The sequence below is a fragment of the Schistocerca americana genome, chromosome 4 (assembly GCF_021461395.2).
Source record: "Schistocerca americana isolate TAMUIC-IGC-003095 chromosome 4, iqSchAmer2.1, whole genome shotgun sequence".
Classification (NCBI taxonomy): Eukaryota; Metazoa; Arthropoda; class Insecta; order Orthoptera; family Acrididae; genus Schistocerca; species Schistocerca americana.
The window spans coordinates 365,772,225-365,786,247 of NC_060122.1; the positions used below are offsets into that span (position 1 = coordinate 365,772,225).

The 14,023-nt window shown below is 43.4% G+C and overlaps 1 pseudogene; it reads left to right on the top strand.

Annotated features, from left to right (window-relative positions):
- Positions 1-1,649: 1,649 nt before the first annotated feature.
- On the top strand, positions 1,650-1,767 carry LOC124614625 (annotated as a pseudogene).
- The last annotated feature ends 12,256 nt before the right edge of the window (positions 1,768-14,023 follow it).

A 14,023-nucleotide genomic window follows, 5' to 3' on the forward strand; every position in this document is an offset into this window, starting at 1 on the left:
GTCGTTATATGTGCAATGCTTGAATTAGATACGTTTCTCCTCAGAAGTACAGAACTGGTACTTCTAACTAAGGCGGAACTGATACAACTCACCCAAAAAATTCCGCGTGTGTGTCTGCTGCATTAAAAGCTAATCACCGGTCCCTGTATGAAAATAATTTGTTTTCCCCTTACCAAAGTGGACACTGATGTTGACATTTTGCCGCTATTTTGTTTTAGTAAATATCAAGGTAATGAAACCAACCGCAGTTTCCTGTATTCGATGATGTTCTCCATTACAAAACTTTGTTAATTTTCTATGATCTGCTAGAGGCAGTTATAAATTTCGGCATAAGTCGTTCATAAATTACCGAGAGATAGCACCATTCATTTCACTGTGGAATTAAGGAGAATGTCACTATAATTTGGGGGAGTCGCGCTTTCAACTCAACTACGCAAACCCTGTCAATGATCGATGCTAACTTTTATTTGAGTTGCTACATCAATAGTGCGTAAGTCAAAAAATTACAGTAACGAGAACTGATTACTTGAGGTATGGCAAACATATCTCTCTAACACAATTTTTCCCTACAGGTATTGAAACTGAGGTCCGCCATTACGAAAATAGCTGTCCTCTTTGTTGCATGGTGCACTACCTTGGCGCCATCATCATCGGTTCCTTTATCTAGTTCCGTGAAATGCAAAAATATTTAATGCAATAATCAGGAGGCCAAATTATTCCTAATACTTCCAATGTCGATATTGATTAACATGTTATAAGGGGCGATCAAACTGTTGTCGTTAGAGGGCGTTTGTGCAGCGTAGATGCAACGCATTGCAACTCCGATGCGGGTATATAAGCACCGTCACATAGAAAAGGGATTAGTATGGCATTTCTGTCTTTCCGACGAGCGTGTGGTAAAGGTGGAAAAGTGAACTGTGGTTACGTTATTTCCAAATGTGACAAAATAGGGCCAACGTGCTGTTATACTTTTCTTGGTAGCCGAAGGATAAATTCCGGAACACATCCATCGGAGAATGAAGAATGTGTGGGGCTGCATGACTGAGGAAAACCACCGTTGTGGAATGTGTGCCAAGTTCGACGCTGGGTGCTGCTGCTTCATGATAGCGCACGTCGCCTTATTTCAAATGCCGTAACGCAGAAGTAATGGCTATCGTATTCAGCAGTTTATAATTTTCGTTATCTAAAATAGATTTAACTTGCGTAATTTTCTTCTTTATAAACTCTCCTTCCACGAAAAACATTTTTCTTCTACTTTTTACGTCGTTAGGAACCAAACGTACTTGCTTTGTGAACATGGACATCTCTATACTCTTGGGAAACAGGACCACCGTAAAACACACATAACAATCGAATGACTGCCGCCCGCACTCTAGTACTGATCTCTTCCTAAGCAATTATCACGTCTTTGGTCACTTAAAAAAAGCCTTGAATGGTCGACGGTCATTATCGAACGAGGATGCGCAGCAAGTAGTCACTGACCTCTTCAGGCAGCAGGACATTCCCTTTTACCAAACGGATACTTTGAACCGTGTTCTTCGGTGGGATAATTGTCTCAATGCTCACGGCGATTTTGCCTGATTGACAAACCGACTCTGGACAATACGACCTTCGAACGGAAACATTTTGATACCCCTTGTATTTTTATGGCGAACGGCCTTGCCGCAGTGGTAACACCGGTTCCCGTCAGATCACTGAAGTTAAGCGCTGTCGGGCTGGGCTAGGCCTTGGATGGGTGACCATCCGGTCGGACGAGCGCTGTTGGCAATAGGAGTGCACTCAGCCCTTGTGAGGCATAATGGGGAGCTACTTGACTGAGAGGCAGCGGCTCCGGTCTCGGAAACTGAACTGACGTGCGGCCGGGAGAGCGATGTGCTGACCACATGGCCCTCGATATCCGCATCTAACAACGCCTGTACGCTGAGAATGACACGGCGGCCAGTCGGTACCTTTGGGCCTTCATGGCATGTGTGGGAGGAGTTGTATTTTTACGAAGCTAAGGTCTGTAGGATTTCCTGTCGCATTATTGGACGCAAATAGCGCGTCTCAGCTCTTCCTAGACATAAGTAACTGAAAAACGTCAAGCTTTTGCTTGTACATTTTTCATTTACTTATTCCTTCTATTACACACACGAGTTGTTTAATGGCTCTGAGCACTATGGGACTTAACATCTGAGGTCATCAGTCCCCTAGAACTTAGAACTACTTAAACCCAACTAACCTAAGGACATCACACACATCCATCCCCGAGGCAGGATTCGAATCTGCGACCGTAGCGGTCGCGCGGTTCAAGCTGAAGCGCCTAGAACCGGTCGGCCACACCGGCCGGCTCCTGTTAAGGTTCTCCTGTTTTCCACGATCAGATTAGAAGTATGTCCATGTTTATGAAGACATGTAACTATGTTTAAATGATGCAAATGTAAAAAGAAAACTGTTTACCTGGAAGAAGAATTTATAAAGAATAAAGATGCTCAAGTTATATTTTAGAACATGAAGATTAGAAGCTGCGTAAAATGAGTGGCCAAATGCACGCTACTAGACACGCAGTAGGCGACGTTTCATTGTGAGCAATTTTCAAAAAATACCAGTGAGTGCAGCTACCATTACTTGTAAGCTATGAACCAGATTTCTTGGAAGTGATGGAAAAGTTCGTCGACTAGGTTACACAGATGAGTACAACTCGAGGCTGTGCTATTAAGTGAACCGTGGATGACGTTACAGTGGAAAATCCAGTTAGTTCTATTTCTATCGCTTGAGCCTTGTCCCATAGTTAAGCAGGGTCAGCCATTGTTAATCGGATTTGGCATGTTAATGGTTAAACGGTGGCCGGATGCCCTTCCTGCCGCCACCTCGTACCCCCCGGGACGGAATTAGTGTACCCCAACTGTCTGTGTCGAGTGTAATCCGTGGATTAGTGTGAAAGTGTTCAGATGTCTGCGAGCCGTGTAACTGACGGCGGAACATGGGGACCACCTAGCGGGATGTGGAAAACCGCCTAACAACCACATCCAGGCTGGCCAGCACATCGGCCCTCGCCGTTAATCCGCCGGGCGGATTCGATCCGGGGCCGGCGCGCCTACCCGAGTCCAGGAATCAGCACGTTAGCGCTCTCGGCTGCCATGGCCGATCATACTGGAAAATTCAGTGCCTTTTGGGAAAATTGTCAGTATCGCCACAGAAGGTGCGCTATGACAGCTAACAAACACGGGCGTGTGGAGCTGTTCACACATACCACATACCCTGAACTCATTCCTATCCATCGTGTTATTCATATTGAACATTTACCACCAAAATATTTTCAACATCCTCATGTTATGCAGGTAGTTTTAAATATTTTCAACCATATGTTCCTTCATTAGCGTTACCTGTTAGTCTCTAAATAACACAGTGCTATTCGAATCGGTTTCATAATTACGTGGCTCTAAAAAGTGAGGTTAGTGACCATTCCTGGCATGTGACGTAAGTATGGCAACACTGCCAGTCGACGATACGCGACACGCCTTCTCCTCTGCCGCGATTCACATTATGTGCCGGTTGCGGAAGTTGCGGTAGGCACGAGTTCTCATGAAGAGCTTCGCCGTAGGAAGCGCCTGTCTCGCCCCCTTCCCCGCGACGTGTGGAGTGTGTCGGGGTCGCGCCGCACGCCAGACTTCACACGGCCGCCACATCACACGGACCGCGCGCACTCGGCCGCGGTACCTTTGGCGCGTGCCGCTATTTTTTGCTGAGCGCGCATTATCTGTGTCACTGGTGATCAAACAGGGCCCTGTGCCCCATCTCGGTAACGAGACCCCGGTAGTGCGCTGTCTCTTAAATCCCCTCTCATATCTTACGTACAGGAAATATTCCAAACTTCACTGACTGGAGCTAAGGCAACGCGTGCTTTCAAGAGGAAAATTGTTTTTACATCCAAATTTACTTGTCACAATGTCGACTTTCAAAATTATTCTTCCTTTCGCGTATTCTGTATCATAAGCGTACTGAAAAGATGTCCAGTAACAAGTTATCGATTGCCGAACTGACTAGTTGAGAAGGCATGTGTGACAAGAGCCTCTTTGAGAGTAAAGGTGCGAGCCAGTAGCAAGCCAGCGGGGCCGCAAAGTCTCTGAATGTGTCCCGTTTCAACGAGACAAAGCACCGAGCGAGGTTGGGCAGTGGTTAGCACACTGGATGCGCATTCTGGAGGACGACGGTTCAAACCCGTCTCTGGCCTTCCTGATTTAGGTTTTCCGTGGTTTTCCTAATTCGTTTCAGGCAAATGCCGGGATGGTTCCTTTGAAAGGCCACGGCTGATTTCCTTCCCAATCCTTCCCTAATCCGTGCTTGTGCTCCGTCTGTAATGATCTCGGGACGTTGAACACTAATCTTCTTCTCCGAAACAAAACAATCCCGTCTGTAACTGTCTGTTTTCCCAGCTGGATTTCAACTAACGAACCTCACTGTTGCTTCACCTTATCGCAAAGGGTGACTGACGTAGTAACTGGATTTGAAGTTGCTTCTTAATGGTGACTCTCACGCAACGCATTATAAACTATTCTGTGATTGTCACTTGTAGCCTGGTGTATTACATCCTTGCAGCATTTTATGTTCTTTACTGTGACTTTGCTTATGCTCAAACTTAATGCCCTTGTTGAAGTGAAGTAGTTAGGCCATGGTGCAGAATCGGGTTTCCATTAATACATCCGAATAGGAAGCGCGTTAAATACATCATACTTTCGTTTATTTAAGTCATTCCAGGATTTTATAATGTATCTAGAATTCCTGTTTGATCAGTTCCTCCTTATGTGTTGCACATGTACGCCATGTGGAGCACGTACAGAAAATTGTTCTCCTTCTTGTATCAATGACTGAGATTTGAGTCACAATAACTATAAATTGAACTGAATCTCTACTATTTATTTACTTTCTAGTGTCAGTGGTGAGTTCAGGTTCAAAAATACCATTAATGATGTGACTTTGTATGTATTTTGAGCTCTGCCCTTCATATCAAATACCAACTCTCACGCGAGGCACAATCGCCATGAGTATGAACTTTCTTCAGAACTGTAATAAGCAAAATATTTTCGCTATTCTTTGCATCTTCGAAGTTGGAAGGTAAGTGACAGGGTGGAGATTCCGACTGTTTACTGTTTTACCATTTCATTTATGACGTCAAAGCTTTGGATGTTAACATTTCAGATTTTGGGCATTAAGGTGTTAGCTTCAAGATGGAGTCACGCATGTGCGTCACGCACGATTCACCTAGTGTTGATCACATATACGTTCCTGAAATATGATAATGAAATTTCTTGAAATAAGCCAATTCACTCAGATATTCATTTATGCCCCCAATTCTTTCCGTTGCACCAAGTAGGTACTAACTCATCTATAATACGTTTTAGAAATACGGTCATACTGCATTATAAATAATTTCTACGGTCAAAGGAGTACGTGTTATGTTCTGAATACATAATTTCACACACTCCGAGCAATACATAAAAATAGTAGCGGGATTACAACGTGGGCGCATGAAGGCATGATGTTGCGAAATATGGCTTTTAACACATTGGAAAGAAATCAGAGCAAACAAATCGAGTACCCGAGACTGCTGCTTGCTTCGGTACGTAGACCAAATCACTGTATCGGTCACGTGGTAAATATGTACCGCTTTACTTCCGTGAGCTGTATCATTCTAGGTACTGCAGTACTTCCATGACCAATAATATTAGATCATCCAGTTCAGGGTGGAAACTGAAACGCACTGTATGTGTTTTCCTTCGATGTAGAAGAGTAATCAACGGAAACTATCAGCGCGGATACATGTCTGAGGGGAAGAAAACAGCAAGAATCATCATCTGTTTTCCCAGCAACATTAGTTAGTGGAAGCGGAGTCAAAATAAGCGAACACTTGCCTCGGCTTATACGTAGGTACTCGACCGTTTTTGAAAAATAATGGTCAGTTTCGAGGTACTCAGGGGAAATGGTGCCTCAGTGGACAGCGTGGCGGACTCTTAACTTTGCGCCCCGTGTTCGAAACCCATTTATTGTTTTCATTTATTTCATTTTATTTTCATTATTTTCATTTATCTAGCCATGTCCATAGAAGATTACTGTACAAATGTTTCTTATCAAATTAGGGAATACAAGTGCGTTATATTAATTGTAAAATTACAATGGATTTCACAATAAGCGTCACACAATTATTATATAACATAAATGTGTATGTTATCTTGAGGGGTCACAATATCTTGAAATCCTCAATTCAGAAATTTCATTTTCATATAAATTCTTATACTAATTATTACTTTTAATCATATGTTTATTCTTCAGGAAGATTTGGTTTATTCCCTTGGATGATACGGATCGTAGACACCTTCGAAACACAAATATTCCCAACATCACGAGCATTGCACGAAGTCAGGCTTGCCACAGTGATATTTCTTCGTATGAATCTCATTCGGGAGAGCAACGTCGTTCACAGTGGTGAAGATTTCCTGCGTTGGCAATAATTTCGCTGTAAACCGTACATAACTGGTTACTTTTCTGAAAACTGGCGCTTGTAACTGATTATATATAAAGATATACTACAGGAATCTTACCGAAAACTATTTCAAATAATTTTCTCATTATTTTTTAATAATTAGTAGTGAAATCGAGAAATTGTTTGTGATACCATATAGCATGTGAATTGCTAATGAGACCACCGCACGTTGGGGTCCAAAAATGTAATGAACTCGAGAAATTGTTATTGACGTCACATATCATAAAAATTACCAATGAGATGGCCCCGGACTGGAAGCCAATAATTCAGTGATATCAGTTATTAAATGAAATCAAACACAGAAGTTTGTGACATGTGAATGAAATAGATTGCTTGATGTAAGAATTGTATTGACTTAGGACATGGCTTGTTTTAGGCAAACATTTAAATAATATTTTATGTAAGTACTACACGTTGCATCCTGTAGGATGACCATATCTAATATAATTTACTAGCACATTATAATATTAAATTTTTTCAGGTTTTGAAGAAGACGTTATTATTAACGTTGAAACCTAGGTAAACGATAAAGTTAATGTGCAACTGCAGGCTGTATATTCTTATATAAACAATATCAGTTGCTGTCGCTGCATACAAATGTTAAAAATTATGAAATTGTATTTACTTCTGTACCGTTTACATAAAACAAACAAAATTACAAATGTCAGGGCCAATTTGACTGTGCATGGACACCACTCATTTGTTAAGGGGAAAGAGGAGGGGACGAATCGTCTCACTATCATTCGCGATCATTCGCCTTGTAGTGCTGTCGGCGGCAGGCGATGTGTCGATACGGTGCGTCGCCTCGGAGCTGTGTGGCGTGTGTTGGCTGCCCTCATCAGCAATCGCGGCTTTGCAGCGAATCCCAGGTACGATCTCCGCGTTGTCTGCCTATTGTCGGTTGCGTGGCCGAAGCTGTGCTATGACTGTGTCGGAAGGTTGGGGACGGATGGAAGGGCATCAATGTCTTCTCGCTTCCACGCTGCCTCGCCGCCTGTCCTTCACTCATCATCCGTCCGCCAGCTCAATTACTCTTCGAAATTGTCTCCTCTCGCGGCGTTGTCATTGGCTGACTCAATTTGTAATTCCGCCCAATGACTGACTGTCGTTTCAATGCCACGCCTCACCATACAGGGTGAAAATTTCCTGTCTTGCGTGGGCTGTTGTGTGCCACAGGAATGGGCGTCTCTCTCACGATTTCACATTCTTACAATATTTTTCTGCGTTCCTAAGTTGTTGTGAGAGCAGCCACACGACCCTTCTCTGTAGTCGCTATCTCCGCGTGAGGCCTGGACAGACTCAGGTCTGGGGTTTGTCTCAGACACTCTGGCGTCCGTGATTTATAACGAAAGTCTTTACAGTCCAAAAACCTTCGTTGCAAGATGCTCTGTGCGACTTCTTTGCACTTTGTTTACGCTCCTCCAGTCGACTCGTTCTTGCTTTCTAAGGAAGATAAAACGACTGCGGCCAGTCCAGAAGAAATCACATTCTTTCGTGCGTATAGTCTTGACGTTCCATTCTAAGGGCTGCAGGGGTCTATCAGCTTTCCGACGCTTCTGATTGTCCTCCATGCTCTGTTCTTAAGTGAGGCGAGGGCGTCAGCAGGCTACCCCTCTGTGCTGGCAGAATGGCTGCAGTGTCCATTTCTCCCGCGCTCGCAGCATGGGGTTGGCCGGCTTTCTCCTGGGCCGCTGGCGGTGAGAGTCGGCAAATGAGATCTCCAGCGGCGCTATCACACATTCCTCTGACATACAATTAGGGGACGATTAAAGACAACATTGTATCAATATAAACTGAAAACATTCATGTAATTATGTTCTACAGACATGGGTCATAAATAAAAACAAAAATAAAAGTAATACTCAAGTTTGCAACAAAATTAAAAAGCGGCAACGCTAAGCACTGAGCCACGATTTCGTCTCAGGATGTATCGTGGTAAGACGCACGTAAAGTACCTGAAACTACCACGAAAACTACGACCGTTGTTTTGTCAGAAATAGTGGAGTGTCTAAGTATGAGGTGAGAGAAATGTTCGCTTATTTCGACCCATCTTGCACTGGCCGAAGTTTCCGGAATACCGAATGATGGCACTTGCAGTATTCTGCGTTTTTCGCTTCTGAGAAAGTTGCTGCCAACAAGCTGCAGACAAAAAATGTTCAAATGTGTGTGAATCCCTAAGGGACCAAACTGCTGAGGTCATCAGTCCCTACACTTACACACTACTTAAACTAACTTAAGCGGACTTATGCTAAGAACAACACCCACACTCATGCTCGAGGGAGGACTCGAACCTCCGGCGGGAGGGACCGCGCAATCCGTGACAAGGCGCCCTAGACAGCGACTCCACTGCTCACGGCAAGCTGCACAGATTTAGCGCCTCTCCAGTCATGATGTAGTGTTGTAAACCAAACGCCAGCGATGTGGGGTCACTAGGCACCGCAAATTCAGCGCAGTATTATGGCTATGCTAATTCTTTGTTCATCCTGTATATATACATATCAGCCCTTTACAAGGCACATCTTTAAAATCTTGAGAAACAAATTGTTGGGTTCGCTTACGTAACCGAATGGTAACGTTAGCGCGGAAGGATCCGGGCTCAGTTTCAGATTTTCGGGAGTCAAGAATGTGATGCACTCAGCCTCGTGAGGGAAAACGAGCAGCTGCTTCGGTGGAGAATTCAAGAAGCAGCGGCATCACCATGATTCATTTACCGGCAAAAATTGTGGGACAGGTTGGGGTTATGCTGATAACATGACCCACGATCATAGACCGCTCCTCGTACTTCCTTGTAGGCAGCAGTCAGCAAGTCGGAAGAGACCTAAGGCTTAACCCGTGAGCGATGTTCTTCTACAAATTATCGCAGTGATTCTTCGACCAAAGTCGGCCTCTTGGGTGTAATGAAATATGTATTGCAATTAAATTTTTATTTATTTAAAAATACACTGACGGGAAAAAGTCACAAAACCAAAGAATTGTATGACATAAACGAAAGTTGGTACGTGTGTTTCTTCATGTGAAAGAAGATACGTGTTCATAAGAGTGGCGCTAATAGCACCTTTATTGCCTTTGAGATTGAACGTGGTGAGCTGATGCTAGTCAAGAATGCCTTTAAGGCGACATCGACGCTATTATTAATAAATCAGTGAATTTCAAATCCTAATCGTGTAATAGGGCTACGAGAAGCTGTATGACCCTTCTGTGATAATGCAGAAAGACTTGGTAGGGAAGTAGGCACTGCACATGATTGCTGGCAGCCGAGGTCAGGAAATATACGGTAGCAAGAAGACCGGGCTCCGGACGGCCACGTGCCACTAAGAAAAGGGAAGACAATCCTGTTCGTCATATGGCTCTCGCACATCGCACTGCGTCTGCCACAGTAATGTGAGTAGCAATTGGCACCACAGTGATGTAATGAACTGTTACAAATCGTTTAGTTCAAGGACAGCTCCGAGACTGACGTCCTGTATCCCGCATTGCACTGACCCCAAACGACTGTCATTTACGATTTCAGCGGACTTACACTTGTAGTTATGATGTGAGGTGCTGTTATGTATGATAGCAAGAGCACTCTCGTGACTGCGAAGCTGTGCATCAGCCTGGTGATTCGACTTGCTGTGCTGCCATTCATGAACAGCATATCAGCGGGTGTTTTTCAATAGGATAACACTCGCCCACATACCGCTATTTAAATCGAAAATGCTCTACACTGTGTCGACATTCTGCTTTGGCCTGTTCGACTACCGTATCTGTCTCCAACCGAGCACATATGGGGCATTATCTGACTACAATTTGAGTGTCATCCGCAACAAGCATTTATCGTCCCTGTATTGGCCGACCAAGTGCACCCGCATGGAACTCCATCTCACAAACTGACATTCGGCACCTGTACCAGTTGTTTATGTACCACCATTTCACGTCTGCAATGGCTTACCTTGCACTTACAATAATCTGTGATACTGCAGTGTTAATCACTTAAATATGTTACCTAGACGAATGGATTTCCGAAATTTCATTACTCTACATTAATTACAGTTTTGTGCTGCGATTTTTTTTCAACAGTGTATATGAGGTGCAGATTGAAAGCAGATCAGTTCTTCCCTTGTTCAAAATATCACTTGATTTTTACGTAAATCAGTGTAAACGTATAAGCATGTGTTCCCTAGAATGAAGGTCACGAAACTTGCGTTTAAATATTTCTGTATGCGCCTCTTTTGGGAGAAAAAGAATCAAAGCAGCTCATGCCAAACTAAAACTCGAATGCAACATACTGTATACATGCCATCTGCTGCCAAAATACAGTTCTGCAAAGGTATGTGCAACCGAATGTGTGCAGGCAAACAATGTCTTAGAACGGCTCTACCAGGTAAAAGACATTTAAAATATTGGTGTTAGTACAGCGGCTATTCACAATTAGTGTTTCTTGAAAGCAATATCGCCAGTTAATAACTCTAAATAAAACGTATCGTAAATGCAAGGCCTCATTCCTTTCCCGCCATTCCTGTCACAGAATCAGAGGGATTCCTCTCACTTGTTAATAGGGATAGTTTGCTACGTCACTGAAATAAGAGCTGATTTAGCATTGGTCCAGTTGGATAAAGAGGTTCATAATGAAGTGGTCACCTCTCTCTCGCCATTCCTGTTACCAAATCAAAGATCTTGTTTGTTAGCTGTTTATAAGGATAATTTGTTAATGTCAGAACAAATAAGTGAGGCAGGTAACTTGAAGCACACATTACTTTGTTTGTTTACTTCCTTGGAAAAACAGGTTAATATGTAGGTTTCAGAGTCCACTTGCCACCAACAGGACCGTATTTGTAGGTATTTTCTTCAGTTTTCTTCTTCATGTGATCTCGGCAGATTTTAAGTTTCGTATTGAAAAAAGAGCGGAAATACAGCTACCTCAAAATAAATTTCCTCAACTAAACAGGTGCAACATATTTATTTATTCACTACTTCAATCAATCTAAAGATCCGAAATATAGTGGCCATTACCTTTCAGTTTTACTGTTGATATGATGCACCGAAAGTTAAGCTAATACTGAATTTGATGTTGTGCGTACTCCTTCTCTCCTGAATTTCAATAGTATGTTGAAATATAATATCGGCACTTAATTATATAAAAAACTAACAATTTAGACAGCTCTTCGTACACTATTAAGAAAGTTTGCTTATGTTTGATACAAAATTAAGAAATCCAGAAAGTGAAAAGAACTCTAATCAAAAAATAAAGTGTCACCAACCTATAACAACTTGTCAGATACAGCTTTTCGTAACTCTCAATCACTAGTGATTGTGTCACCAGCATCCATTCTTATTGCAAAATTTGCCTCGTAAGAATGTTGGAAGACGTCTCCTGAAGGTAGTGTCATATCAATGACAAGAAAATCAACGGAAAATTCAAAAGAACAGCAATGGATGTTCCCCCTCGTCTGAATATATACACTCTAAGAAAAATTAGTGTGTGTGTGTGTGTGGGAGGGGGGGGGGGGGCAGGAAGGCAGAAAACGACGGACCGAGAAGCAGTTATGAATAAAGGTATCGACGGAAAATGCGAAGCTGTAAACTTTGGCTGCCTGTAGATGAATGTGTGACGCTGCAGCGCAATATTCCTTCAGCATGCAGCTGGAGGATAGTAGGTAGGAGAAAAAATGGCTCTGAGCACTATGGGATTTAACAACTGAGGTCATCAGTCCCATAGAACATATAACTACTTAAACCTAACTAACTTAAGGACATCACACACATCCATGCCCGAGGCACGATTCGAACCTGCGACCGTAGCGGTCCAGACTGTAGCGCCTAGAACCGCTCGGCCAAAGTTAGGTAGGAGACATGTCGATACTAGGGCATAAAGTCTTTGCAAATTACGTTCTGTGCACTCACTTGGACGGAAACTATGTCTCGCAGACAGGCACGTGATCAATATACGCAGACGACGGAATTTGAGAGAGAATGTGTAGTTGGGCTCAAGGAAGCCAGCTGGAGAACTCGGTGAATAGCTCAACATTTTAATAAGGGCGATATCTCAGTTCGACGATGTTGACAGGAATGGGTGAAACAGCACCAAACACAGGGTCAAGAAAGAAGCGGTCGACCTAGAGACACAACAGAACTTGAGAACGAACAGTCGTCGGAGAGAGACTCACAGCTCCGGATTCGTTATTATGATAGATCCGACATGCAACGGTTGCTTCACTGACTACAAGGACCATTAATAGGTGGCTTACAGAACAGGTCTGAGCTCACGGCGCTCCCCATAGACCTTTGTACAGCAACAAGCCCGCTTCCATTTGATGTCGTGTACGTTCGGCCTGGAATCTCTCTCACTGGAGAAGAATTTTCTTCAGTGATGATTCCCGCTACGAACTGAGCCCCGATGATCAGCGAAAACGTGTCTGGAGATGCCCTTCACAGTGGTGGGATACCAACATGACTGTCGCCCACCATTACGGCCCAACAGCCGTGAATGATGACCTGTGGTTATTTTCGTTGCATTGCAGAACCCCTTTGGTTGTCATCTACGGCATTCTTACAGCACAGCGGTACGTCGGCGATATTGTACGCCCGTTTTCTTGCACTTCGCAGCAAGCTATCCCGGGCTTATATAGGAGTAAGATACTGCCTTCTCGCAGATTGCGAGAGTTTCTACTGTTTGTCTTCATGTTTGCCAAACCTTACCTTGGCCAGCAGAGTCGACGCGTCTCTCCCCAATTGACAACGTTTGAAGCATTATGGCTAGGGCCCTCTAATCAGAGAGGGATTTTAACAATCCAACGCACCAATTGGATAGAATTTGGCACGATATCCCTCAGGAGGCTATCCAACAACTCTGTCAATCAATGCCAAGGGCCAGAGGTGGGCCATTGCATTATTGACTTGCTCAGTTTATGAAGCTCTTTCTCTTGAATAAATCATACAGTTTTCTGAAATTGTAATCATTTGTTTGCCTGTAGATGTATGTTACATCTGTCGATTTCCGTCCCATTCGGATAGTTCCTTTGAGAAGCGTTTCTGTCTTAGAATGTGTGAAGCCTTGTGCAATAGTTTGGGAAAAATACCTTCTTAAGAGCAAGAGAACAGTGATCGTTGATTTGATTTAAGATTCAGTTGTGAATCATGACGACGGTCTTCAGGAACACAGTAAATGCTTTTATATATTACGTACGACGGCCGATTTCAAAATTGATGAGCGATGAGTTTCAAATTTGCGGAAGGGAACTGCTTGTCATTCACCCTCGAATTTTAAGTGCGTTTCAGATTTTTGTCGGACTGAAAAATGACATTCCGGGTCAGAAGTATGAAACGAGTAAAGTGGGCTCGAAGAGTTACAATTTATTACGTATCAGTGACAAAAAGGTTGCAGTGAAATGAAAATGGCTCTATTCTTTACTGCTGGAACTACCGCATTCAGAATTATAGGCAATCGGCGGTGGTAGTAGTTTATAACGGCGATGGCGGGCGAAATTAGCATTATTATAAATGAAATGCCAAGCCGTTCGTAAT